This window comes from Schistocerca cancellata, chromosome 4 (assembly GCF_023864275.1).
Source record: "Schistocerca cancellata isolate TAMUIC-IGC-003103 chromosome 4, iqSchCanc2.1, whole genome shotgun sequence".
Taxonomy (NCBI): domain Eukaryota; kingdom Metazoa; phylum Arthropoda; class Insecta; order Orthoptera; family Acrididae; genus Schistocerca; species Schistocerca cancellata.
In genome coordinates, this window is record NC_064629.1 from 440,445,036 (window position 1) to 440,471,947 (window position 26,912).

At 42.7% G+C, this 26,912-nt stretch overlaps 1 protein-coding gene across 1 annotated transcript in view; it reads right to left on the minus strand.

Moving 5' to 3' along the window:
• The window catches only part of LOC126184242 (uncharacterized MFS-type transporter C09D4.1-like), a 181,936-nt gene that overhangs the window by 46,360 nt on the left and 108,664 nt on the right, over positions 1-26,912 (minus strand). The window lies entirely within an intron of this gene.

Consider the following 26,912-nt stretch of genomic DNA (forward strand, 5'->3'; position numbering starts at 1 on the left):
GAACGATGAGTTCAAAAAAGGCTGGTACAAAGTTCACGATTGTCTTTGAAATATCTATCACTGGATTGGGGATTAGTAAGGACAATGTTAATGTCATCGTTCACTAATATTTACGTAAACGGAATATCTGTACTGAATGCTGCCACAAAATTTGACTGGTGTGTGGAGGGCGTCAGGAATGAAAAGTGTGGAGATTCCATTGACACCTTGTGACGCACCTTCTCCTAGCTTATAGAAAGATCTGGGCAGGGGAGTAATCGTTTGGTCCGCTTTTTATTCCATATAGATCCAGGGAAAACTTTAATTTCGAATAGGTACTGTCTCATCCAGATATAGTTGGTGGCGACGTCAGTCTACCCTCGATATTTTGGCTAAAATACATGTTTAAAGTCGGTGGTAAGCATAAAACATCGACTGAAATAGTTGTACTAAATGCTTTCTCTGACAATTATTGCCGGCCTCTGTGGCCGAGCGGTTGTAGGCGCTTCAATCCGGAACCGCGCTGTTGCTACGGCCGCAGGATCGAATCCTGCCTAGGGCATGGATCTGTGTGATGTCCTTAGGTTAGTTAGGTTTAAGTGGTTCTAAGTCTAGGGGACTGATGACCTCAGATGTTAAGTCCACAGTGTTTAGAGCCATTTGAACAATTTTTGAAAATTATTTTGAGCATTAAGCTCAGAAGCCTACATGCAGTGTAATTGTTTGCGATAACATACTAGCTCTCTTAACAACAAACAAACCAGAGCAAATAGAGAGCGTCATTATGGCTACAGCTGTTAGTAACCACAAGGCCGTTGTAGCGAGACTGAATACCGTAATACCGAGATACATCAAAATTAAACACAAAACATATTTATTTAAAACATCTCCCATGGCATACAGAAGAGGTCAGAATATTGTTGCACAAGCGACGAAAAAAGTATGTTCGATTCAAAAGGACGCAAACTCTCCAAGATGAGCGCTCTTCTATACCACTCGAAATTTAGCGCACACTTGAATGCAAGATACTTTTAATAGTTACCACAAAGACACAGTCTCAGAATCTGGGAGAAAATTGAAAGAGATTCTGGTCGTATGCAAAGGATACTACTGGCGAGACACATTCAATAACTTCATTGGGTGATAGTAATGATACTCTTATCGGTGACGACGCCGCTAGAGAGGAGCCACTGAAGACGATTTTCCTAAATTCCTTCACCAAAAACAACTGCTGTAAGTATTAGATAATTCCTGTCAAGAACAACAGCTATCATGAGTAACTTGCAAGTAGACACTCTCGGTGTGGAGAAGCAACTTAAGCCACTTAATAAAGGCAAGTCTTCCCGTCCAGTTGATATACCAACCAGGTTCCTTTCGAAGAACGCTGATGGTATGGTTCCATATAGGACCATTCACTTGTCGTAAGATCCGTACCTGAAGACTGGAAAGTTGTACAGGACTCACTCATACACAAGAAAGAAAACAGAAATAATCCGCTGAATTATAGATCCTTACCACTGACGTCGGTTTACAGTAGGATATTGAAACATGTAAGGTGTTGTAACATCATGAAATATCTCGAAGAAAACGATCTATTGACGCATAGCCTACGGTCGCAGGTTCGAATCCTGCCTCGGGCATGGATGTGTGTGATGTCCTTAGGTTAGTTACGTTTAAGTATTTATAAGTTCTAGGGGACTGATTACCTCAGATGTTGAGTCCCATAATGCTCAGAGCCATTTGAACCAATTTTTGACGCATAGCCAACATGGATTCAGAAAATATTCTTTTTGTGAAACACAACGGGCTCTTTATTCACATGAAGTAATGAGTGTCTTAACAGGGAAACTCAAGTTCATTCCATTTTTCTGGATCTTCAAAAGGGGCAAACTGATTCGTGACTCCCTATCAAAAACGCAACAGTTCGTAGTAATCACCGGGAAGTCATCAAGTGAAACAGAAGTGAGATCTGGCGTTCCCCAAGGAACTGTAATAGATGATGCTGTAGTCTACGTTCTAGTAAAGTGATTAGAAGACCAAAGCGAATTTCAGAATGAAATTGACAAGCTTCTTGCATTACGATAAACGTGTCAGTTGATTCTGAGTAATGAAACACTGCCCGATAAATTTTGCTTACGTGATAAATGAGACAAATTTAAAGCTTGTCAGTTCCACTAACTATCTATAGATTACACTTGTGGACATCTTAAATTAAAAACATCACGTAGAAAATATTATCGAGATGGGGAACCAAAGATTGCGTTTTACTGGCAAAACACTTAGAAGATGCGACACATCTACGAAAGACACTGAAGAACTCTTGTTCGTCCTCTTCTGAAATGTTGCCGCGTGGTATGGTATCCTTACCAGATAGCATTGACGGAGAGAATCGATAAAGTTCAGAGAAGGGCGGTTGGTTTTGGATTATCGCCAAGTGGGAGAGATAGTGTAACGAATATGGTACACGAGTTGGGGTGGTTGGTTAGTTGGTTTATTTCGGGTGAGGACCAAACAGGGAGATCATCTGTCCCAGCGAGTTAGGGAAGCATGGGGAAGGAAGTCGACCGCGCCGTTTCAAAAGTTGGGGTGGCAAGGGCCGTTTCTACCATGAGGCAAGACAAGGTGGCCGTCTACAAAACGGTTCAAATGGCTCTGAGCACTATGGGACTTAACATCTGTGGTCATCAGTCCCCTAGAACTTAGAACTACTTAAACCTAACTAACCTAAGGACATCACACACATCCATGCCCGAGGCAGGATTCGAACCTGCGACCGTAGCAGTCGCGCGGTTCCGGACCGCGCGCCTAGAACTGCTAGACCACCGCGGCCAGCTGTGGCCGTCTACATCAGCAAAATTTAATGGGAGGCAAAGAGTGGAAAAAGTTAATTTCAAATCAAACAGTGAAAACATTTAGCAAATAAGGAGAAAAAATTAACAAGAGAAAAAATTAAGACACCAAATTGTTTCCAAAAGCATATGGAACAGTTACTTAATAAGTTTTTTACTTACTTTGACGAAAGTAAACACATTGCCTCTAACTACCTCAAAACTAAAGCAGCCGCTACTTAGTACGAAACGGTAACAGACATGACCTTGATTCAACATGACCTCGATTCTGCACAAGAGAAAAAAATGTGAAACCAGAAATTTACTGTACAAAAGAAGTAATATTCCAAATCCAGTACCTTCGCTTCTAGAAACAGCTTAATGGAAAAAAATGTACTTAACAGAACTTTTTTTCAGTTAGGGTGTAACGACCACCGTGAGCAATTCAATGGGCTATAAGCAGTCGCCGTCCCTAATTTAGGGCCACTGACTCCAGGGAAGGGAAAGAACCAGTGCCTTTAGACAAACACAAGATCCATGTCTCACCGGGATTCGAACCCGGACCCATGTAAGACGAATGATCAGAAGCCAATCTCTTAGACCTTTGCTGCACCGTGGTGGTAATAAAAGTCACAGAATTCCCTAAAGAAAATGTACATAAGGCGTCATTTATTTATTTACTCACAAGAAAGTGGATGCTGAAAAAGATGAGATAAATAGAAACGAAATAACACCACGATTATACAGCTGTCCTAGTCTGATGCTTCGGCATGTCCCCCATCAGTGTGGTATAATTTCTGAATTCAAGTAAAAATTCATTCGCACCGGAAAATGGTCCTCATCTTCATTAGTCCATTTTCTTGCAGTTAAACAAAATAATTTAAGAATGATCAGTCGAGATCGCATTAATATTTTTTTATTAACCGGTTTCGGCATATGTACAAGCCATCTCGATTTCTTTTTGGTCCCGTATGGCTGGTGCTGGTGGCTTCTCAGATTTTTCAAAAAAAATTCTGAAGATGGCTTGTACGTAAACCGAAACCGGTTAATAAAGAAATATTATTGTGATCTCGACTGTTCATTTTTAAATATAGAATCAGGTCGCTGCTCTCCGTGGACTGCGATGTCAAAATGTATATATGGAATAAGTAATTGATGCCAAATTAGGTTGTACTGGTATAGTCATCCATGTTCTAGTTTATAATGATCAGCACATTCTACCTATTTCGATTGTTTTAGGAAATTTCAAAAACTGAGGACAAAGAATAAGAAAAGGGGGACATTTATTGTTCTCAATCAGTTTTAAAGGAATTGAGAACGAAGCATGAAAACTGTGGACTGTCCCCAGAAAATGTTTCATGGCTGGAAAGATAATGGGACATACAGTATGAGTTGCTGTGCTGTTGGATGATGCAGTGGGGGAGGGGCGGGGTTGGAATCGGAGAGACCAATGGTAGGAAAAAAAGACGTTTTTCTTTGGTCCGAGATATTTTCACGTAATTTCTATCACAAACTATGTGAAAATATTTTGGTGACTCCCACCTGCATAGGGAGAAGTGATCATTGTAATAAAATATGAGAAATCTGAGCTTGCGCGGAACGACGTAGGTGTTTATTTTTCCCACGTGCTATGCGAGAGTGAAACGGTCTAGAAATAGCCTGAAAGTTGTTCTGTGAATCTCTACGAAGCAATTAAGTATTAACTGCACAGTAATCATAAAATGTAGTTGTAGTAATTGTATGGGTCTTACATGCTTTGCGAAAAATCACATTAGTGACTGCGACAAGATCAAACATCCGCTGGAAAATCTGGAAGTCGGTATTGCAGATTAATGAGGTCGAAATCTTGCCGAAATTTCCGCTGACAACAGTTCAAAAACTTTCATGTGAATTTTACAGAGGAAATTGTAGGTACACGTCGCTAAGTTGATACCGAAAGTAGCACGGAGGCAGCTGCCATAAGTTGCGCATGCCATTAATTGCCGCTGCATGACTGCCCTCCGTCAAGTTTCGCACCCTCTGTCGAATATTGCTCCATCTGACAAAGGAATGGTCCAATCCGACATGTCGAAACGTGACATGAAATTTTTCATGCAGGAAGAATTCCCCAAAAGAAATGAGCTCTCAAAATTTTAGTCGCTAAGACGCATTGCAAGTTTTTTTCCTTTTTCTTAAGTTGCTCATTTTTGCCCCACGAAGAACAGCTTAAAACAGCGGTTTGTACAGCCCTTCCCGCCTAGCGCGCAAATAGGCGAATAAGTAGACGCAACCGTGACAAGAGATCGTAGCGCCACAAACGCGAACTTTAAGTACTTAAACCATACCAAAAATGTCTCAAATCATTAATTTTTTTTTGAGTAACTTGAAGTTCATTGGCAGAACACTTAGAGGGTGCAACAGGTATACTAAAGAGACTGCTTACACCACGATTGTCCGCCCTATTCTGGAGTATTGCTGTGCGGTGTGGGATCCGCATCAGGTAAGACTGACAGATGACATCGAAAAATTACAAATAAGGGCAACTCGTTTTGTATTATCGCGAAGTCACAGACATGATACGTGAATTGGAGTGGAAATCATTAAAACAAAGGCATTTTTCGTTGTGACGGGATCTTCTCATGAAATTTCAATCACCAGTTTTCTCTTCCGATTGCGAAAACATCTGTTGGCACCCACCTACATAGGGAGAAATGATCCTCACGATAAAATAAGAGAAATCAGGGCTCGCACAGAAAAATTTAAGTACTCGTATTTCCCGCATGCCGTTCGAGAGTGGAACGGTAGAGAGACAGCTTGAAGGTGGTTCATTGAACCCTCTGCCAGGCACTTTCTTGTGAATAGCAGAGTAATCACGTAGATGTAGATGTAGATGTAGATGTCATAGCGTCACCTAACCTGTTGCAGATGTAATTGCTACCCAAGTGACTAGCAGAGGAAAGAAAATCAAGGCAGCATATGATGTTACATTACAGACGACTTCTATGAATTGAGACTTTACTATGTTGACATGAAATACTTTATAACAATTTCTGAAGCATAGTTCTTATGACGATTTTTGAATAATGTATATTTTACTCGCTATGAAATAGTCCTTTTGATTATTTCCGGTAGTCATCTAAAAAATATGAAGTGGCTGTTGGATGAGGAAAACAAACATTTCCTTTAAACCAGGCACACCTGATAAAGGACAAATTAATGCATTTAAGCACGTCACAGTAATTACTAGTTTTATTTAGACAGAATTAGAATGGAGTAAGAAATGGTTGTGGCCGTTGTTCTGCTTATTGTGCTGTGTACCAGCCATACTTGACTAACTTTGTAAAACTTGGTGAATCAGACAGACATTGCAAAACGACTGAAGTTTGACAATAGTATTCCGCTGATAAACTTGAAATGACAAAGAGCTATCAGAAATTATATTGTCCGACAATTATCTGAAAACTGCTTTACAGTGTCGAAACAACTCTTTGCCGAGAGGCCGAATCTTTTCGTAGTTCTCCCAGAGAGAGATGTAATGTTATGTCTAGATGAAAAGTAAAACAAAAGCAATGATTTATTTGTTACAAATGCTAGGAAGACGTTTCGGATTTAATACTGAAAATTATTCCCCTCTGTTTTTCCAAATTTTTCTAGGTAGACTACAAGATTGTCATTGCAGTCATCAACTGCACAAACTACTTTGTCTTTCTTTCTCTCAAACTTATTAAGAAGTGTCTGTACGCAGTACTTGCACGCAAACTGACTGGCTGGCTTTATACGAAGCATTTTAGGGGGTAAACAAGAAGCTTCGCCTTTATGTCAGCTACAGATTACTCTGTAGTATTGCCTGTTAAATCCATTTCCTCTCCACAATTACCTGAAGTAAAATTTGTATTTTACCGACTTCTTTTTTCGTATAATTTCCTGAATCTGTTTAATTATGTCGAAGAAGCCTGAAAACAGTAATGTTAATCTTATTCGCAATTCAGAGGACCCAGACAATTAGATGTCCCTGGGTAACGGTGCATTGACTCTCACTAACAGTTCTAAATTTTTCAAACAGTTTTTCTTTTACAGTTTTGTGAATTTCATTTTGGCATGCATTTCGTATTTTGTGTAAATCTTTGTTCCATTTGCACAACTCACGTTCAGATTTTACTAAACGTAGCCGGCTTTGCACACTGCTTAACTTCAAACAATTTCTCCCTTCTTCGTTTAACCAAAAAATTTGTAGCCTTTCTTTTGGCAGTGAAAGTTATAATCGTACATGTTTTCTTCGGGCTAGGAAAATTCTGTGTTTTTGTTCTGGACTTTAATTAGCACAACAGTCACTGTTCGAATTAGAATTCACAGAATTGTCAGTTATTTCCTGTTTCTTCTTATGTTTCCATAATTTCTATCGATACGTCGACATCATTCAATGAATTTCCAAGAAATTAAGGAATGAATAACACGTAAGAAATTCTTTAGGAGAAGTAGATGATTTCGATTGCATACCACGTTCTTCACATTTCATCTCTGCAAGGTTCAAAACATCAGCTGGATTCCACATTACTGTGAAACTCCGCAACCTACGCAAAGGCAAATGCTATTAGCTAGCATACACGAAGAAAACACAAAGAAAATTAATTCAGTTTTATCTCTATTGTTAATACCTGGCGATACTGCAAAGGCAACTGCCAGTTATTACGGATGTTAAATGAGTTGCAAATTTTGAGCGAATAGAAATTGCGAACAATTGTGTCAGAGAAACTATCAACGGAAACAGAAATTCACTTTACGAATTGCTTTCGCGTTGTTCAGTGTTATCTGTTTGGCAATTTGCCGTCAACCAAGGCTATGCGTCCGTCGTGTTGAACATGCTCCGTCTGCCGCAGCTACGGCAGGGGTGCACATTCCTCCAGCACCCAGGTAAGCTGTGATACGGCGATTTTCAACATTTAAAAAAAATACTTCCAGTGAGTTTTGACAGCTAAAATTTTGACAATGTGTTTCTTTCGTTCTGTTCTTCCTCTATACAAAAATTCAGGACATGCTTCAACGTCTCAGGTTGGACAGTACCCTTGGGAGACGAGCAGGAGCATACTTGGCGGCGATAGGGCTTTGCATGCACGCCCCGTGTCGCATTGTGGGCCTACAGGGTTAAAATTCATAGGCCAAAATAATGAAATTAATTCTAGCTAGATCTGTCGCATCGTAAGAAACATTATATTAAAGTAATATTCTGGCCACTGACAAAGACCTGGACTCTACAAAATACCAAGCCAATGTGGTAAAGCCTGCAGTTGTCGGACGAGACACAGAATTCAGGAAAGGTGCGTGGAACAAGATCACCATACTCACATTTCACAGCATAATAGATCAGCCATAGCTGAGAATTGTATCCGTCGGTACACTCTACCAATTATTCTACCAAGAAAATCTTGGCCACGACGACATCCTTTTGGGATTCTATTACCAAAGAATCTGTGGAAATATGTTTCACTGGAAGGCGGCTTTCGACTTGATAAGGCATGGAACTCGGTGGTTCTTTTAATATCTTCAGAAATATAAAACTCTACGCATAACGATACGTCTAGCGGCACTTACTTTTACTGTTTTGGCCTGTGAATTTTAACTCCGCGGGCCTCTAATTCGACAGAGGGCGTGTATCCAATATCATGGTTATCGCATTCCCCTGAGCGTCGCAGACGGAGCATTATCCGACAGAGGCGCTAAAATCGAAGGAGGGCTGTCATGCAGTAGTAACCGATAACGCATGCTCCTCCTCGCCAAGTTTTGGTGTAAGGTTAGCGACGTGCACGAAAGACCTCACTGTAAAGCTCACCTGAAGGTGGCTGAATGGTTGTCAGCCGAAATTTCGTGGCAAGATGTCGACGTTATCCGCATACAATCGCGTAACATCATGGAATACTCAGTTCGTCGGACAAATTTCGAGAATCAGAATTTTGAAGTTGTTTGGAACTGCAGAGCAGCTTTAAAAAAGTGGGGGTATTTTTCTCGGATTTATAAGTCTGAGTGAAGTATGGCGACCGGAAAATATCCTGTTGCATGGAGCATTCACACTTGCTTACGGTGGTTGATGATGGATACGCTTATGACTTTAATATTTGAGGGTTCATTGATTTAGCCCAAATGGTCGTTATCCGTGGCAGTAGTTTTGTGTCATATCAGGAAGAGAGTAGCTGGAGGAGATGCTGGTGGAATTGGGGTATTTAAAGGTGGATACAAAGAGCCAAGTATTTTATTCTGACTGGACTGTCTAACTTTCTTTGAAATAATGTGGCAAGAATTTTTTTTTACTGAAAATGGCAAGGTTGTTGCTAAGACCAGTAATTAGATTAGATGGAGGTTGTTGGCGTTGTATATTTTCTGCACAGTGGAATTTTTCTGAGGGCAATCAGACCGCTGCAGGGAGGTGCTTTGTACACTACACTCTTTCGCTAACACAGTAATACAGAGTGATTTGGATCAACCAATTAGTAGTTCTGTTACCTACAGTTCCGGATCTGCAAAGTGTATCAGGATAGTCTACCTCTCAAAGGCCTGGATAGCATCAACCACAGGTAGACAGCCCTGATCCCACTCCGTAATACCGTGTAACACCACTATAGGCTTGATAATGGCCACATCCAACTGAAGCTGGTCTGCTTCCAAATTTCCGATATGTTGACTGCTACGTTTCACACGCTTTCCAAAATACTTCCGAACATTTTCAATAGAATTACGATCAGATGATTTATCGGACCAGTCGAGGTGTGATAGGGTGCCGGAGTTAACATCAAACCAGCTAGGAATAAAAACACAGGAAAGTCACATTAATGTGACCACCGCCTATGTTCGACGTCAACGTGCAATAACTACTCACAGAGGGCAGATGGCAGCACTATCAGTTGAGGGTATATAAAGCGTGTCCGGAAGACGTGGAAACTGTACAAAGTTGTCGTAATGCGGCAACGGAGCGATTTATCTGACGTCCAAACCCGCATGATCATTGGCTTTCGGGCCAAGTGTGTAAGCATTACCCAAACGGTTAAGTTTGTAAAGTGTTCGCTTGCCGCTGTGGTTAAAGTATATCGTGCACGGCAGAATGGAGTTATCCAAAATGGGCGCCGAGGTAAATGTAGTGCACCACGAGCCATAGGCGAAATGAAATGAAATGATAGTGTGGCATTTTTGGCAGGGAGACCCGGTATGGGATTGTTCGGTCGGCTAGACCAAGTCGTTTTATTTGACACCACTTCAGCGCTTTGCGTGTCGATGATGAAATGGTGATGAGGACAACACAACACCCAGTCCCAAAGCGGATAAAGTCTCCGACCCAGCCGGGAATCGAACACAGGTCCCCCACATGGCAGTCAGCCGCGCTACCCACCTTTTTTATTGGGGCATTAAGGGTATCTAATAAAAGAAAATAAAAAAAGAGTAGTACTAACCCTAATGGACACCACCACTTGTGACCCTACCAAACAAGAATAAACTGATCTCTCTTCAGATATTGCGTACACCTAAATCTCGTCCCCTCCACCCTCTCTCTACCTAAGGAAACTACTTCAAAATAACTAAAACGGGCAATCGATAGAGCTCCGATCCTTAACGGTGTTAAGAATGAGCGATAAGAGATCACAATTAACATGAAACAAGGTTTATTTCCTTTGTTCATATTATATCCATTCGTTAGGTCGTACGTGTCAGTGTACGGTACTGCGGGCGATGATCACGGATGCCTCATGAAATGAGGAGAAGGGGCATACCGTAACTTTGGGGGGTGGGGGGTGGGAGGGGATTCAAGAAAGACATTTTGGAGATATACTTCGAAGGTTTGTCGGTGATGGCACGAGCGTACTGTGCGCGATCACAACCCGATTCCAGAAGTCGAGAACTGTATATGGACTACTGGGGAAGAAGTTCAGGAAAATGGTTCAAATGGCTCTGAACGCCATGGGGTATGTAAGATGATGCCAGAGTGCAGATACATTCGACGGTAGAAAGGGTGCGTGCATGCAACCCAAACCGTCCGCCAGTGAACGTCTGAGTGCTGTACCTCTATGGCGTTTGGAAGGGTGGACGATGTAAACAAAAGATGGAAGCCCTTCACACGGGGAGGGAGGGTGACTGAAAGATCGTTCCGAACGTAGATGGGATGCGTACTGGAAGCTGTTGAACAATTGATGACACAGATGAACCACAGGGGCCGCCAACAGCGTCTCGTCAATGACCTTTCAACGAGCTTTGCTGCGTATGGGCCTCCGCAGCAGCCACCTGATTCATGCACCCATGCTGATAGCTGTTCATTGATGACGAAGGCTGGTATCTGCACGCCAGTACCGCATAGGGACGTCCACTGAGTGGCGACAGGTGGCCTTTTCAGATTAATCACGTTTGACGCTCCATCGGCTTGAAATGTCTGCAAGGAAACACTCTGCAGCAAGCGTCGGAACGGCCCAGGCTCGAAGAGGGAGCTTTATGTTCTGGTGAAAGTTTTCACGGCATTCCCTGTGTGATCTCGTCAGTCTGGAAGGCACAATGGATCAAAAAAAGTATGCATCTATCCTTGGGAACCATGTCCATCCCTACATACAGTTAGTGTTTCCACTGCACCATGGCAGCTATCAGTAGGAAAATGCAACGTGTCACACAGCTCTCAGTGTACGTGCATGGTTTGAAGAGCACCAGGATGATCGTAGAGTATTTACCTGGCCACCAAACTCCCCAGATGTAAACCCAATCGAGAATCTGTGGGATCACCTCGATCGGGGTGTTCGCACCATGAATTCTAAATCGAGAAACGTAGCGCAGCTGGACACGGCACTGGAGTCTTAATGGCTTCACATCCCTGTCGGTACCTTCCGGGCCCTCATTAATTCTGTTTCTGCTCATCTCGCGACAGTCCGCGCTGCAAAAGGTGGTTATTCAAGCTTCTGAAGGATGGTCATATTATGTAGAGTGTACGTACAGCTCTGAGTACGTGACTTTATCACCTTGACGTGAGTGTCCACAGAATACTCATTATGAATATGTAGAAGAAGTTGTTCAGTTGATGACAGAGAATTAAAATTAATATCCTGGTTCACGGCAACCTGAGTGAGTAGGCAAATGTCATGGTACGACATCACAGAACCACTTTCGACCTAAACTATACCCTCCACATACTGCGGGTTGAAACCAAATTGGGCTGTCGGTGCACTCGACGTCTTGCGTCGTTAGAAAAGAAGCAAAATCACCACACGGTGGACCACATTGTACGCCTCCAGGCAGCTACTGGCATTTTTTTGTATTTTTTGGCCAACTGAAGACGTGAAATTACATGTACCGCTATGAACGATGGCCTTTACTATGTAACCGACTCCAAACGTCCTTTCAAGCAGTTCTCTTTCCTACGGTTGTAATAACCCGGCATTCACTGAAAGCAGCAAGTAGTGTCTCCGACTGTCACTAAATAGGCTTGTACTCGTCTCCGGTCCCTCCTGGTTAGAATCTTTTCATGACCACTGTTCTTATGCCAAGTTACATGACTCTGTAATGACATTAATTGATTTTTCAAAAATGGGCTAGCTTCAAACTCCGTGGTACCATAGCTCACACAGTTTTGTAATGTTTAATACAACCTATCACTTATTAACTTAGTGTAGCAATGACGAATAATAAATAGGGGTAAGTGTGCTAAATTACTGGATTTGCACATTGACAACTTAAACCACCTAGTACAGTGCCTGACAACATGGCAGTATGAGCCCACTTATCAGTATGAAGTTGCACCCCATGTGGCCTGGGTGCATTCACTGATTCCTATCTGAAGGGTGTCATGAAGCCGTTCTATACTCTTCTGAGGCAAGCTAGCCCCTAATTGTCGTAACTGGTCCTTGATATCCTGGGTACTGTCACTGGGATGGAGTTGACGTCCAAGCTGGTCCCACGCACGTTCTCTCGGGGACAGATCTGGGGACCTTGGTAACCTCAGGAGCAACTCAGGAACACGCAGACAGTTCGTAGACACATGTGCCGTGTGTGGAGGAGCACTTTGCTGTTGAAAAATAGCATCACGAACTTTCGCATGAGAGGTAACACATGAGGATGCAGGATGTCCATGACGTACAGTTGTGCCGTCAGAGCTCCCTCACCCACTATCAACCATGACTTGAGGTCATACCCGATGGCTCAGCACACCGTGACGTCAAGTGTAACGTCGCTGTGCCTCTCTAAAACTTTAGAAATTTGAGAACCCTCCCCAAGTCGCCGTCAATTTCGTCCGCGATCATCGGCCGAGGCTGTGTAGATTCGCGATTCACCGCTGAACACAGTGTGGCGCCATTGTTCAGCAATTCATACTTTCCTGTCACTGCACCACTCCAAACGCAGCCGTTTGTGTTGTGGTGTTAATGGCCACCTCCCCATGGTACGGTAACTCCCAGGTCTGAATGCTGCTAGTGCCTGACCAGTGGTACGGAATTACACAGAATGTTGCATGGGGCCCATTATTTGTTCTCCTAAACAGGTGTAATTGGGAAGGGTCTACGATGTTCTAGGTGCACAATACTGCTATCCTCCCTCTTGGGGCTCAGACGTGGTCGACCAGAAGCTCGACGGCGAGTATACCTGCCCTCACGTTTCAAAGTAATCCCAACACTGAGCTACTGTCACATATCATCTTAATGCCCCAAAATCTAGACATTGCACGGTTCGACCAGCTGGCCAAATAGAGACCCACGACGGGGCCTCTTTCAAATTGTGCCAGCTGTCTCACACGAATACGCAGCATCAACATCCGACGCTGTTTAGGCGTCTTATGTTCCTACCAGTCTTGGTAACAACACGAAGCCGGCCGGTGTGGCCGAGCGGTTCTAGGCGGCTTCAGTCATTTACAAAAGAGCCAGTGACCCGTACGTTTACGAAGTTACGTTGACATCCGACCATGTCTCCTGGGTGCTGCACTTCTTTGTCAGGTAGTTTAGATCAGCTAAAAGGCTTAGGTTCAGTTATAGCTACCAACTTTGGTGTGTCAGAGAAACACTTTGCACATTTTCATTCACTGGAGTCCAACGATATAATATTCTGGGGTAAACCCCCATCAGGCAATAAAAAAAAATCATTGCACCAGAGAAAGTAATTGGAATTATGTATGATGTTAACACAAGAAGTATATCTTCCAGGTATCTGGTTAAGAAACTGGGAATATTACCCGCACGTTCACTGTACAATTATTCACCTGTCAACAGTCCACAGCAGTTTGAGTGTAATAGATTTTCACAAATAAAATACTAGAATGAAAAATTACCTGCACTTCCCTCTGGCGAATATAAGTTTGGCACAGAGGGAAGAGAAAAATATACAGCTGAAAACTCTTTGACAATCTGCACATCCAAATGAAATGTTTGACAAACAGTCTCAACTAGGAAAAGATTTTCCTCTCGCTCATTTCTATGTGAATGATGGCTTTAACACTGCCATTTAAATCCCGGTTACTCCTATAGCAAACTCAGAGGCAGTCGTCGTTTTTGTGCTAGTTGAAATGAAATGTTTGTGAAATCTTATGGGACTTAACTGCTAAGGTCATCAGTCTCTAAGGTTACACACTACTTAACGTAAATTATCCTAAGGACAAACACACACACCCATGCCCGAGGGAGAACTCGAACCTCCGCCGGGACTGCAGCGCCTAGACCGCTCAGCTAATCCCGCGCGGCTTTGTGCTAGTTCCTGTCACACATTCTCGATGTTGTCTGCCGTTCTCAGTTCCAAGATGGGCTATCAAAAACAGTTTTCTTTCTGTCCCGAAAAAATTTGATCCATCCACATATACAACTTATTCACACTACCCCAGTTCGTTACCTTGGAACCAAGATCAAATGGGCCTCTGTCAACGTAATTTCCAAATTTATAGAAAAAATCGATATTCATGTGTTGGCAGATTGCTCTGTAACTCAAGTATTCACTCTCCATGTTCAACTGGCTCATGCCGGGAGGTCTGTTTCAGTATGGTGTGCTCGAAGTTTCACGACACGTCTCTAGGAGCGCTTCCGTATACCCACATTGTTAACACACTTTTGCATTTATATATTGGTCAATATAGCGAACGTCATAGATGTACCTTTCATACAGGGTGGAGAAAACTGTGTCACGAAATTTTAACCCTGAATACCTGATGCCAGTAGGAACCAAAATTACTAATGTTGCGTAGGTCCACAACTCGCATTTTTAACTACGGTAACTCAGTGCGACGCGCTTCGATTGGCCGCGGGATTGCCCTGTTGCCGGCTGCTCTGAGCAACGCATGACCGCGAATGTTTTGCCTGCCAGAGATCGCGATTTATCCAAGGCGGCCCGCACGCTCGGTGGTAGCGCGCCAGCCTTCCACTCCGCGGGCCTGGAGGCGAATCCACCCGGGTCCCGACACGTCCATTGTAATTTCGTGATAAGACGTACCGGGACCAAACCCGTTAACAGCTGTTAGTCCGAGTGCAGGAAGTATTTTACAAATTGTTTTGGACCTGAAAAGGGCCATTTTTGTAGCTAGGACATTGTTTACTTAAAGCAGGTGCTCGAACTGGTGAGCCTCTAACGTGACACAAGCTTTGTAACGTCGAACGGTGTTTTGCCAAAGTCTTGCAAAGATTCCTGGCATTGCCCTGATGTGATTGGCGGGATCTTGAATGCGATCTATTAATTTCTCTTCGTTTCTAGGTGGTTCGCGTCTGGGTCGATTCGGATACAACTTTTTTACGCAAACAGTGCGTATTTCAACATTGGTACCAACATCAGAGCTGTCAGCAGTACCAGGGAGCAAAAAGTAAAGTATTCTTCGCGATATATTTCTCTCTTCCCTGTATCGATATTGAAGCATTCTACCATAGCTTCAGGAAATTTTTGACTTAGCTAAAAATATATGATACACAGCAGACACAACGGCAACACGATTCCTTATTGTACCTCGAATATTTCTCATCGCAGGTGTACCACAACGATTTTCATTGTTAGTGTTATTGTTAACTTCAAAACAAACATGAGTCGTTGTAGCAGTTCAAGGCAAGGTTGGAAGATTAAAGTAACGAAGAGTCTCTAACGCAGTACGGGCAAACATCTCTTGTCTGCTGCCTCAGCCACTTGCGCTGACGTTGCTACTCGTTGATTGGCGCTCTCTAATGGTAAGCACGTTAGTAAAACTTCGAACCTCGATTTCTCGGAAACGCTTCAGAAGCGCACTGTAGTACAGAAGCAATATGATTAAATATTAGAATCGTGCGAAAAATGATCAAAATCAGTGCTTTCCTTGTCAGACTACTAGTGCCGCGGTAACCTTGTATCAGCCGGCCAGTGTTCTAGACGTCGTTGAGGGAGAGGAAGCAATTCCTTTCACTGATTGACCCAGAAAAAGAAGCACCAACCTAACTGCAGCCTGCACCAAAATTATCACCGAGCGAGGTGGCGCAGTGGTTAGTCCACTGAATTCGCATTCGGGAGGACGACGGTTCAAACCCGCGTCCGGGCATCCTGATTTAGGTTTTCCGTGATTTCCCTAAATCACTCCAGGCAAATGCCGGGATGGCTCCTTTGAAAGAGCACGGACGATTTCCTTCCCCATCCTTCCGTAATCCGATAACCTCGCTGTTTGGTCCCCTTCCTCCAAGCCAACCACAACCAAATTTATCAGTCCTCTTCCCTTCAGTGCGTTGGATCGCCACAATTGTTCTGTGTAGAATTCGACAGAAGTCCTTTTAATTCTTTCTTTCGTTTGAGTTGATATTTTGGAACATATAGAGGTTACAAAATGAGCAGTTACCGCTTAAATTGGAAGACTTTTACCTTTATGGACACATATATTCCTTTAACTCCCTATGGAGTATCATCTTTCTGGGTACTTTCATGTGGAAACTTTCTCGTCTGAGCGTTATCTAACGTTCTATGCCGTGTGAAGCACTGTAGGTATATATTTTAAAGAATTTTCAACATCTCGTGAGCCCATCGCACACATGAGTGTATTTGTTGCAAATTACGTTTATAATTTCAGTATGTTGTGTTTCACTCTGTAATGTAATAACACAACATTTATTTTATCCTTCATATTTTGTAATTGTAGTTTCATGTCAATTATGACCTGTATAAGCACTTCCTTTAAAATAGCTACGTAGCTTGTATTGTATATGTCAGGTGTGTGTAATATCTGTTAATTGTCAAACCAACGCTCCTGTCATTATAAAAGGGATTTTGTTAACTTTGTGAGAAACATTAATATGTAAAAGTAAATAGCTGATCTTTACCCGAGGCATTAGAATACTATCTCTGAAGTTCTAGCACTCAACTAGGGGAAGTACACCGACTTTCACTTTAGCGCCTTTTCATATTTAGCGTGCAACGTGTGGGGAGAACTACACTCCTGGAAATGGAAAAAAGAACACATTGACACCGGTGTGTCAGACCCACCATACTTGCTCCGGACACTGCGAGAGGGCTGTACAAGCAATGATCACACGCACGGCACAGCGGACACACCAGGAACCGCGGTGTTGGCCGTCGAATGGCGCTAGCTGCGCAGCATTTGTGCACCGCCGCCGTCAGTGTCAGCCAGTTTGCCGTGGCATACGGAGCTCCATCGCAGTCTTTAACACTGGTAGCATGCCGCGACAGCGTGGACGTGAACCGTATGTGCAGTTGACGGACTTTGAGCGAGGGCGTATAGTGGGCATGCGGGAGGCCAGGTGGACGTACCGCCGAATTGCTCAACACGTGGGGCGTGAGGTCTCCACAGTACATCGATGTTGTCGCCAGTGGTCGGCGGAAGGTGCACGTGCCCGTCGACCTGGGACCGGACCGCAGCGACGCACGGATGCACGCCAAGACCGTAGGATCCTACGCAGTGCCGTAGGGGACCGCACCGCCACTTCCCAGCAAATTAGGGACACTGTTGCTCCTGGGGTATCGGCGAGGACCATTCGCAACCGTCTCCATGAAGCTGGGCTACGGTCCCGCACACCGTTAGGCCGTCTTCCGCTCACGCCCCAACATCGTGCAGCCCGCCTCCAGTGGTGTCGCGACAGGCGTGAATGGAGGGACGAATGGAGACGTGTCGTCTTCAGCGATGAGAGTCGCTTCTGCCTTGGTGCCAATGATGGTCGTATGCGTGTTTGGCGCCGTGCAGGTGAGCGCCACAATCAGGACTGCGTACGACCGAGGCACACAGGGCCAACACCCGGCATCATGGTGTGGGGAGCGATCTCCTACACTGGCCGTACACCACTGGTGATCGTCGAGGGGACACTGAATAGTGCACGGTACATCCAAACCGTCATCGAACCCATCGTTCTACCATTCCTAGACCGGCAAGGGAACTTGCTGTTCCAACAGGACAATGCACGTCCGCATGTATCCCGTGCCACCCAACGTGCTCTAGAAGGTGTAAGTCAACTACCCTGGCCAGCAAGATCTCCGGATCTGTCCCCCATTGAGCATGTTTGGGACTGGATGAAGCGTCGTCTCACGCGGTCTGCACGTCCAGCACGAACGCTGGTCCAACTGAGGCGCCAGGTGGAAATGGCATGGCAAGCCGTTCCACAGGACTACATCCAGCATCTCTACGATCGTCTCCATGGGAGAATAGCAGCCTGCATTGCTGCGAAAGGTGGATATACACTGTACTAGTGCCGACATTGTGCATGCTCTGTTGCCTGTGTCTATGTGCCTGTGGTTCTGCCAGTGTGATCATGTGATGTATCTGACCCCAGGAATGTGTAAATAAAGTTTCCCCTTCCTGGGACAATGAATTCACGGTGTTCTTATTTCAATTTCCAGGAGTGTAGTAGTCAGTCGTAGGCAGACGCTGGTCACGAACAGTTGTGGTGTGCAGGAGTACTGTTGTGCTGTATTGGATGGAGGATCCGTACGATTTCAGTTTCAGTAATAAGTCATTCTCATATATTGTCACCTCAAATGCAAGATTTTTGATAACAAAAACATAACATCACTCGCTCCACAATTTTGAAAGTGTTCGGCAAGCACGATGGTAAGGAAAAGAAAAATGGCGAGTTGAAGCTTAGCGTGTTGCAAGAGACATGAACATATTGCCATGTGTTGTCCGATTACTTCTCATGCGTCTGAGCATCATTGGAAGGGCGGTAAAGTTTTCATGTCTTTACCATTGTAACAGGCGGTTCAGTTCAGGTTGATACCGTAACTGTTTGGAACTATATAGTAGTCAGGCAAACATCATTGTAGCCGGCCGTGGTGGTCTAGCGGTTCTAGGCGCTACAGTCTGGAACCGCGCGACCGCTACGGTTGCAGGTTCGAATCCTGCCTCGGGCATGGACGTGTGTGATGTCCTTAGGTTTAAGTAGTTCTAAGTTCTAGGGGACTGATGACCTTAGAAGTTAAGTCCCATAGTGCTAAGAGCCATTTGAGCCAAACACCATCCTAGTGTCAGAGTATATTATTGTGGACTGGACATTTCCTTTAACTTTTCATCTTTTCCTGTGGTTATGAGTCGCTTGGAAGGTATTTCATAAGTGTTGCAAAGCTGTTGAACAGTACGGCACTTTTTGTGCTCATTACATGACGTAAATGTGGCCAGATGGATTTCCAGTCCATATTACTATTCCATTATTCTAGTAAAGTAACTGTAAAATCGACAAATTATGGTACAGTCAATAGATTTGCTTTATTATGAAGAATGGTTACAATGATGTTAGTTTCGTGGTCAATTAACTACTAACAACTTGGAAAAACACCTTAAATAAGTTAAAGCTTCATGCTTGCTCACATTATTTTATGAAAGGATTTAGTAATTCCAACAGTAAATGGGTTGAAAGTTGTGCTTGCTTTAATCACCTTCGTCCTCACTAAAACAAACTGATGAAGTCTCATGCCATGCTCAGCCAATGACCTTTTCGTCAAGACACAAAGAGTTTTATTCCCCTCTTCAGAACTGGTAGCCATTTTCTTCATAATTCAATGTTTTCATACAAAGATACTTATAAGGTAAGACTGTACTGGTTTACGCACCAGTTGTGAAGACTAGCACCGTTTGTTGTGGATAAAGTATGAAACTTCATTACAGATAACTCAGGTAAACAGTGAACTGATAGCAAAAGCTGGTTCGACGACGGTCACATTACTAGACATTACTAGTTGCTAGACCAGTGATCGTCAAACTGCGGCCCGCAGGCGGAATGGTTCTCGAGTCAACTATTCGTGCGGCTCTCAGATCTCAGCCGTGTTTTATAAATAATATGCATCTAGCAACAAAGAGCCGAATCCAATATCGTCAACTAACGCAAAGTGCTTCTTGAGAATGTATTTTTCCTGCTCAGTAACATTTTAAGACGTGTTTAATTATAACAGGCGTTGGCTAATTCGGCCGTGAGCTAATGAAGGTTGGCCGCTTACCTCAGGAGCAGAGAGGTAAGTAGCATGGCCACTGTGGCGTGAGAGGATGTGAGAAGGAGAATGCTTTATTATCTGTCTTTCAGTACTGACAACTCACGAACGAGCGCGACTCGTACCGATCAGCTGCTGTGGTATGTTTTGACACGGAAGTAACAGAGATTCTTGGATGAGCATCACAGAGACAGTCATCCTCAAGTGCCTTACATATCCGTACTAACGAATATGAAATTAAGTTGAGGCTTTTGTAATAAAACGCAATGAATACAACAAAATGACATTCAAAACATTTAGTAAACATTCGTGATCATGTCTCATACTGCATAGTTCATTTAAATAAAAGTGCAGTTACTATAATTAATCAATTAATCATTCGCTTACACAGGCAACACAACTACACTTCGTCAGACGATTACAGTATCACAACTATGGGTTCGCTGAGGGTGGCAGCAATGTGAAACACAGAACAGTCGACACGAAGTGTTTTAACGGTGCTGACTTTTAACGATCAGTACTTTGGAGTTAGCATCCAATTTACCGCACCCTTCCTCTAGCTAAACTATTGGGGCTCCGTAAGATACTAATTTATGTAGCTTATCAGTTAATAATAAGTTCGGTACATATGCTGTTCGAGGTGCTGCCCCACAAAGTCAGTGTCGGCCTTCAGCAAAAATTTTGACGACCACTGTACTAGACGCTTCGGAAAATATGACAGCCTTCTTAGTACTTCGATCAAGTTTTAGAACAGCGTTACCCTTTCGCTAGAATTAAAGTCTTCGGAGCGTTTCTTGTATCAGTAACACTTTCATCAGAGGTGATCGTCTACAGAATTCAAGAGTCGTGTTGTTAAGGCTGTTTAGGTTTTTTTATTGGTAACGCCACGTAGCGCTCTCTATGAAAATCACTGGCTGTGCTGTGTGCAGTCTGTGGCTGGTTTGCATTGTTGTTGGCTATTGTAGTGTTGGGTAGCTGGATGTTAACAGCGCGTAGCGTTGCGCAGTTGGAGGTGAGCCGCCAGCAGTGGTGGATGTGGGGAGAGAGACGGCGGAATTTTGAGAGCGGACGATCTGGACGTGTGTCCATCAGAGACAGTAAATTTTTAATATTGGATATCATGGACTGATATATATATATTATGACTTTTGAACACTATTAAGGTAAATACATTGTTTGTTCTCTATCAAAATCTTTCTTTTGCTAACTATGCCTATCAGTAGTTAGTGCCTTCAGTAGTTTGAATCTTTTATTTAGCTGGCAGTAGTGGCACTCGCTGTATTGCAGTAGTTCGAGCAACGAAGATTTTTGTGACGTAAGTCATTTGTGAAACGTATAGGTTAATTTAGTCAGGGCCATTCTCTTGTAGGGATTATTGAAAGTCAGATTGCGTTGTGCTAAAAATATTGTGTGTCAGTTTAGTGTTGATCAGAATAGGTAAAGAGAGAAATGTGTGAGTACGTTCAGTTTTGCTCAGCTGTTTGAAAATCAAATAATGTAAGAGATTTATCAGCACAGTAATTCACAAATTTTTCTAAGGGGACGTTTCATATGGCGACCCTGCCAGGATACCTCACTGGAATCTTCTGATTTTTTCTTGTAGTTTGTGTAATTAGTGTAGCTATTGTTTATTGCTAGTGCGTAATCATAGAGAGAATTTGTTATATCCTAGCCAGTAATGCCAACTGATCCCGCTGCCAAAAGGTTGGCAGCATCAAGTCCAGACGCCGTCCGCATAAGCAGCGCCAGCGATACAGGAAATCGCCGCAAGTCTGCGCGCGCCACCGCTGGCTTCTGGCTTCTTAAGCGCTGGAGTCGCGAGCACTAGGACAGTTCTGTATTCGCCGCTCAGTTGTATACTCGCCACCGATTTGTGTACTTGCTAGTCAGTTGTGTGTTCATCGCAGCAGAGTTGTTGTTTGTCGTCAGCCGACGCTGACCTAGCCGCTCCGACTCGAACTAGACAGATTTCTGTAGACACGGAGTTCACTACTGTGTTTCTGTATCTTCGTTAATAAAGATAAGTACCGACTTTTATTTAATCAGAGTGTTTGGGTTTCATCTTTCTGTTCACTGTTCCAGCAGACCGGTCGGCCCGCTATTAAAAGTGTGGCGGTGATTTCGTAAGCCGTTTCTACAGCGAAGTGTTTGTCGCTACGAACCCCGCCACAAAAGAATTCCCTTTGTAGTTGTAGTTTTTCATTGTTGTACAGTAAAACAGTTGTGGCATGAATGTAGATTTGCACCAAGTATTTCGCAGCTGCGCTTGCAATTAATTAGATATTACTTTCAGTGCTATGTTAATGTATTCCCTTATTTTTGCTCTTCAAATTGTGCTTTTCTGTGTTATCGTGTGAAATATTGTGACAATAATGGCATGCGAAAAAGTAACACTAGGCTCCAAAGTAAACTGAGAAATAATAGTGACGACGAGCGTAGCTTATCAGCACCACTGTGTAGTGAATTAACAGACATTCAAAGTAGTAATTTGGTAATAGTGCATAGGGAAATGGAGCGGGCAGTAAATAATGGTGTAGACAATGAAACAAGTGGTGAACAGGGAAGCATTATCGATCGATCGGTCGGCAACAGCTCACCTCAAGAATCCGAAATGACAGAACACAATATTGCAAATACTGTAGACTCAGGTTTTGGGTCCTCACCGTTTCCTCAAATAAGTCAAGACACATTTTCTGCTTGTCAAAATGTGAATGTTGCCGATGAAAATGCGCTGCCAAAAAGCATAGAGAAACAGATTCCAGACACTAATACATTATTATTGCAATTAATGCAACAAATGGAACAAAATCAGGAACAAACACAGCAAAAGCTTCAAAAGTTAGACACAATGGAACAAAATCTTCAAAAGTTAGACACCACGCTTGAAGAAACACGTGAAGATTTAACTACTGAGTTACATAACATAGAATCGAAATGTCAAAAAGTCTGTAATGATGTAAAACCACAAATTTGTGAGCATTTTCAAACTATTTTTTTTTGCGGCATGAAAATGCATTACAGAATCACGAAGCAGCCATAAAATAACTGCAAACTATTGTTGATGGAAATCATGAGAACTTGGAAGCTGAAATGGACTCAGTTGCATCTACCGATTCGGTTACACAACTTGCAAAATCTCAGGAAAACTTAAAGGACACAGTAGATACTCTGAAAATTGGTTCAGAAAGAGACATGGAGGAAATTAGTTCATTATCAGAGAAAGTAGTTGAACTTTGGGATCAGCTAAATAATTTATCTACGAAGGTAGATGATAATCTGAATGACACAAAACCGGTAGTCTTTAATGACACAGAAGAGTGCGAACAAATTAGGAAATTTAAACAAAATCAGAATTAAATTAATACGCAACACCGAAGAGAAATCTGGGAAGTACAAGATCAGCTGACACAGGTAATACAAGAATTACGCATTTCAGAGGACACTTGCACTTCAATACGGGAAGAGGGACATAGAAATACGGAACAGCCACAAAATAATAGCCCGCATCTTGTGGTCGTGCGGTAGCGTTCTCGCTTCCCACGCCCGGGTTCCCGGGTTCGATTCCCGGCGGGGTCAGGGATTTTCTCTGCCTCGTGATGGCTGGGTGTTGTGTGTTGTCCTTAGGTTAGTTAGGTTTAAGTAGTTCTAAGTTCTAGGGGACTTATGACCACAGCAGTTGAGTCCCATAGTGCTCAGAGCCATTTGAACCATTTTTGAACCACAAAATAATAACATGGGGTACTTCAGAAATTATTAAAGAAATTGGCAAGGTACACCGAATTTTGAGATGGAACCACCGAAACAAAGTAACAATGACTGATATGCAACTCACCGACATGATGATTTTGACTATAAGCTGTTTATTACTACATGTAAATTCAAAACATTTAAGAATTCTGGCAACGAGATTCATCCACAAGCATGGATTCATCAATTCTCTCATTGTTTTCCTCCCAACTGGTCATTAGGGCACAGATTAGAATTTATGTGTGGCTATTTAGAGAATGAACTAGCTGTAAGAATGCGATCAGTCATTCACGATTGCCACAGTGAAGGAGAATTTTATCATGCCTTCCTCTCAGCATATTGGTCTCAAGCTACACAAGACCAAGTAAAACATAGCATCATAATGAGTAAACGTTTCGAACAATCTGAATTTTCCAGTCTTGTGAAATATTTTGAAGACATGTTACACAAGAATCAGTACCTGTCAAACCCATACAGCCCCTCACACAGGAACACAACAATTACAGGTCACATCCGTCACAATTCTGTGATGAAAGAAATAATAACTGGACATGAAAAGGCTATTCTCACAACACAAATCGTGACCAAAACAGACACCACCCGTATGACAACCATTGGCAGAGTAGTAATAACTACAGAGAAAGATCGCCTCTTTGCGGTAGTGACTATCACAGAGACAATCAGAGAAACAGACAATATGGAAACCAAAATAATTATTATCAAGAAAGACAGAATAACTTTAGACGCAATGGTCCAGCGCACAGTTACGATTCAGGGAGAAATTCTCCACCACGTGACCGACAAGAAAGAAACTATGGAATCTACCGACATGACGACAGACGACATGATCGTAACGACAGACCTGAATTGCATCAGAACTGGCGGGATTCAAACAGGGCAGGGCCCTCTCGACAAGGTGAATTTGTAGAAGTTAGGTCTCCAAATCCCAATAACGACGCGCGCCATCAAAGAGACAATAGGCAATGACTCATACTGCTGGCAGCCACAAAATGTACTTATGAAACTGACGACGCAGCTGCCGTAGCTAGTAATTATGTAAAAATGGAAGACATTAGGGACATCTTACTCCAGGGACACGACGTAAAACATAACAACATTGCATATCCTGTGATTCACATTACAGTAAATGACGTAAAATTTACGGCAGTACTTGACTCTGGCAGTCCCATTGCAGTAATTAGTGAAACAGCCATTAGCAAACGCAACAAATCGAACGATTGCCCCACACTTCCGTTACGTAAGATTAAATTACAAGGTACAATCTTTGGAAAAAGTGTAGATGTACGCCAGCAAACCAACTTAGAATTCTTTTGTCAAAGCCACAGCTTCTCTATGAACTTTCTTATTGTTCCATTATTGTCGACGGAAATTATATTGGGAGTAGACTTTTTTAATAAATACAAAGCAATCTTAAACTTTCACGATGCTGAAATTAGTTTAGAGAAAGAAGGTAAGTCAATAGCTTTGAAATTTGAAGATTGGCTCTCAAACCATGACGAAGAAATTAATCGGCTTTACCTCCTGTTAGACAACAGTTCGGAATTTTCGACGGAACTTGACACTAACAATCACTCTGCAAGTACTGACAGTGATGATATCGATGGAGCATTTGCTACTAATGAGTTAATTCAGAATAATATTCAAACAATTGAGAATTGTAATGACACTGATAGGCAAGACCTTTTTGAGATTTTACAAGCACATTCCACAGTTTTTACTCACAAAACAGGAACAATCAAAGGATTTCAATACCAATTTCGTGTTCGTGAGCATACTAAATTTTGTGTTAGACCAAACGTAATTTCGGCACATTATAGGGACTGTGTTAGAACAGAAATACAATCTATGCTTGACGAGGGCATTATTGAGCCTGCAGTAAGCTCATACAACAATCCATTACATGTTGTTGAGAAGAAAAATGGATCGATCAGGCTTATCTTAGATTCGAGACAAATCAATACTATCATCATTCCTGAAACAGACAGACCGCAAACGTTGGAAGAACTTCTTCAAAATTGTAATGGTGTAAAAGTGTTGTCTTCTATTGATCTCAGATCCAGCGTATATCAGATCGAACTTCATCCAGAATGTAGAAAATACACAGCTTTCCTTTGTTTCGGTGTTTGTTATCAGTTTCGGAAACTTCCTTTTGGTTTGAACATTTCTTTGGCAGCATTCATTCGCGGGCTAAATTCCATATTACCTGACTTCTTAAAAAGTCACATCACCTTATATGTGGACGATATTCTGATAGCAGAAGCCTCATGGGAACAACACAATCGCATCCTCAACAGCGTGTTACATATTTTTGCAGAATCTGGAATTACAGTTAACTTGGAAAAGTCTGAACTCGGTAGGACAAAGGTGAAGTTTTTGGGACATATTATTTCTTCTGAAGGCATTCAGCCGGATCTTGAAAAGTTAGAAGCAATCAGAGCAATTCCAGTTCCATCCACAAAAAAACAAGTCCACAGTTTTCTGGGTCTCGTAAATTTTTACCGTCGTTTTCTGAAAATGCAAATTCTAGTTACACCAAAACTTTGTTCTCTCACTGGAAAAAATACTATTTGTAACTGGGATGAACAAGCACAGTTGGAATTCAATTCATTGGAAGAATCGCTACTTAACGCGCCAATACTACCTCATCCAGATCTGTCACAAGATTTCTACCTTAGCACCGATTCTTCTAAAGTCGGTCTTGGTGCCCATTTATTTCAAAAAGCCACAGAAAATGACACTACTGTTCAGAAAACCATTGCTTTTGCTATTCCAGTGCTAACAAAATCTGAAAAAAATATTCCGTTACTGAATTAGAAGCTTTAGCTATCGTTTGGGCATTTAACAAATTCCGTTCCTTTCTGTCTGGTAAGCACGTAAAAGTATACAGTGATCATCGTGCATTACAATTTCTTATGTCTTCAGAATTAAATCATGACATGTTAAAACGTTGGGCATTGTTTCTGCAAGGAGAACATTGTTGCGGACGCACTGTCA